At 36.7% G+C, this 3,449-nt stretch overlaps 1 long non-coding RNA gene across 1 annotated transcript; it reads left to right on the forward strand.

The window, feature by feature from the left end:
* The first annotated feature begins 1,442 nt into the window (after positions 1-1,442).
* On the forward strand, positions 1,443-3,229 carry LOC140150456 (uncharacterized). The gene is made up of 3 exons (XR_011858795.1): positions 1,443-1,702; positions 2,242-2,327; positions 3,001-3,229. It is a non-coding gene; the product is annotated as an uncharacterized lncRNA (long non-coding RNA).
* The last annotated feature ends 220 nt before the right edge of the window (positions 3,230-3,449 follow it).

A 3,449-nucleotide genomic window follows, 5' to 3' on the forward strand; every position in this document is an offset into this window, starting at 1 on the left:
CCGCTGAAGCAGCGAATTTGCTTGATTAACATCCTCTCTTATACTATCAGGTGGATCCCTATATAAACTGGTGCCAAACAGTGAAACATACGACGCATCGCCAAAAGAATCCACCAAATATTGTTTAGAAATGTTAAAAAATTTGGCAATAAATTCTTTTACTGCATCACTAGAAAATTGTTTTAAGCTAGCATGAACTGTGGATGTACCAAAGCAGTCAATATATTTGGATACTTTATGTGGCCTTGTTGTTACGACTACATAACTCTCTGGCAGCCATTTCTTACTTAATAGTCTTTTAAACTGATTGGAGTTGGGTAAGGCCGCATCTTGTAACCATGGTGCCTCATCAAAACCGTCAAGAAGATATATACTTGAATCAGCATGAAAGGATAGATAATCAAATAACCCCTTGCTAGATACAAATGGTAAACACTGATCTTGTATTGCATCTATCAAACTCATACCTGGTTTAATATCACGTAAATCTAGCGCAAAGAGTAGCTTACATTTTGAGAACCATTTCGTCTCCTGCGTTACAGAATCCTGGAACTCTTCTTCTTGTGTGTGACACCTAGTAGTTGAAAGCAGCTTGTCCTGGAGAAAACATACACATGGCCCACACGCAAACACCATGTACACACATACGTCATAAACAATTGTTTGATCAGCCCATTGGAGACAAGGAAGTAAAACAAAAGCTATGATGATGACTAAAAGACCAAAGATTTGTAGTTGGTAATCACTATACCGTTTTAAGCCAGACTCTGCTTCTTTCTTCCGCACTTGTGGTCTTTGGCTTTTTGACCAATCGTACGCAATTTTTGATACTGTTGTTGTTTTGCCACTACCCGGTCCTCCTTGGATAAGAACACGTTTGACGTCTTTGTCATCTTTATCTTTGAGACCAAATAATTCATCATATGATTTCAATTCCTTTCCAGTCACGAGCTGTAGTTTTACGTAGAGTTCATCCATACCGGCGAAATCTTCTGGCATACCTGGAAACAACGGCAACTTCCCTCGTGAATCCCTATAGTCCGCCATCAGCTGATCTCTGCATTTGTCCAAGTCAAAAGGAATTTCATCTATATATGATTTGAAAACAAAAACAAAGTCAGAAAATTTCGAGAAAATGTGACGTTCCACCGTAGTAAGTATTAATATATTCAAAGGGAAATCACTATAGCTTCAAATATTTTACTTGATGGATTGACATAGTCGACAACCAACATACCTCAACGAGGGAAATGTGGTGACAAATACACTTGCAGATTCTTGCACGATTGGCAAAGAATTATATTTATAGATTTGAATGTGTACTTATTTCAAAAGCTTAAAGAAATGTTTAAATAATGCTGTAAACTGCCGCTTACACAGCAAAAAATAAGGAGTAAAGTGCTACCGACTAAAGTATGTTGATTAAAAAATAGAGCAATTATTTACTCATCAACGAGTAAAAGACGATATTTGACACAACTCTTTGCCAGAGTAAAAAATGGTCAATGGAAAGAAGTAAAATATTTTAATCGCCACATTGTATTTTACTCAAATCGCGTAGTAAATTCAACACGCGGAGTAAGTTTAATTCGACGACGTATTAAAATTCATGTCATCATGGCGTATAAAAGCGGAGCCGGGATGCGGGTGCAGTGTCTGCTGGTGGAATGGAGTTTGTCAGCAGTACAACCAATGTTTGAAGGTACTAATTTCATTACTATTATTCATAACTTTATGTCCATATACCTGTTACACAATTTAGAAATCTTATTGTATGATTTGAACCGGATATAGACAGGTTTTAAGTTAGTTAAGCTTATCAGTAATTGTCATCGGCTCACCATGCTAGCTGTGTATTTGCGATCGTAACTAATGTACTAGTCTGAGCAACCTCGAAGTACATACGCTGATGTGGACCAGGCCCGGGGACCAGGGGCGTACATGTAGCAAGCGGATAGGGTGGACAAAGTCCATGGGCCCCGAGCAAAAGCGAAAATGAAGTGGATAGGGATCAGGGCTGATAAAGGAGATGTTTAGAAGGCCTCACACTACTCCTTGTCCATATGCCCCAAAGCTCTTGCTACGTCCCTGATCCTGATGTTGACTCGTGCCACATAACTTTTTTTGCAGTTATATGTAGTAGGAGAGTGAAACCATTGCAAAATATCACTTAAAATTTTTTTCCATAGGCAGTTTTCTTTTTCAGTGCATTTATAATATTGATCTATATTTTACTTACAGATCAGATGTGACTTTGGGATTTTTGTGCTGCCCTACCTCTTTCCAGGAAAGGTATTGAAGAAAGATGCACGAACGTCAGTCAACAGGTAAATTTCTATCAATAATGTTGCATTTAACTTGCCAATTTCTTTGTGCATTTCAGAATACATGTAGTTCATTGAATGTGTGTAGTTCATGAAACCTCAAATGCCAAGGGAAAACCCCTATATAACCCCTTATCCTCACCGACAGGTGTTGGCTATCGTGAACTTTGTATAATCAACCGCGAATCTTATAATTATCTTGTTTACCATTTCTGTAAATTCTTGTCTCCTAAAGTTTGGGTCCCCTTGAAAATAGCATTGCCCGCTATCACAGGAATAATAATATAATAATTATAAAGATATTTTAAATATTTGCAAAATCGCATGAAAGTAGAAATGCCAATGCAATGGGTGATTACCATGTAAATTACATGTAAATATGTCATATTTGCTTTAATATTTCAAGAATTTCAGCAAGAGTTTTCATTTTTGGTTATATACCATCTGACCAATTATAGACAGTTTAAAAATAAGACATGCATAAATTTAGTTATTTGTGTTTTAAACCTTCCATCTGCTTCATCACTTTCGAGTACCAAACAAATTTTGATTTATGGTTGATACAATGAAAAGGTGGTGGATTTTCTATTTTAAGGCAGCTTTATTTCACTTGAATAGTCCCAATCCATGAAATTAATGTCCTTTATTACATTTTCTTTTATTTTACATGTTTCAGGAAGGCACAGCTTTGGACTGGTTCCTCGCCAACTTTACTGGACGCACGCTGCCATTTATATACTTGTGAAGCAAGTTGAATCCAGAACTGTGTTTTTATATAAATGGATAGGCAAGCTTTTTCAATGCGCAACAGTGATGAAAGTTGTAGAACTTGTGGACAAGATATACCAAATCCTTCACATACAATGACTTAGCATATCCAGTACAGGATGATCACTGCTATTTGGCAGTTCCTGGACACTATATCAGCTACTAAAGAACCTGGTAACATTAGACAATTCTTGAGTGATAAAAAATAATGAAGTGAAGACTTAATTTGTGTCCCATTTAAAACACTCAGCATCTATAACATTAATTTTCAAATGACTTTTTCACATCAAAAGTTTTGGGAGAGGTGACCGGCTTCTATTCTATGTTTGCTCACATTGGGTAATGAGACAATAGACA

This window comes from Amphiura filiformis, chromosome 4, assembly GCF_039555335.1.
Source record: "Amphiura filiformis chromosome 4, Afil_fr2py, whole genome shotgun sequence".
NCBI classification, from domain to species: Eukaryota; Metazoa; Echinodermata; class Ophiuroidea; order Amphilepidida; family Amphiuridae; genus Amphiura; species Amphiura filiformis.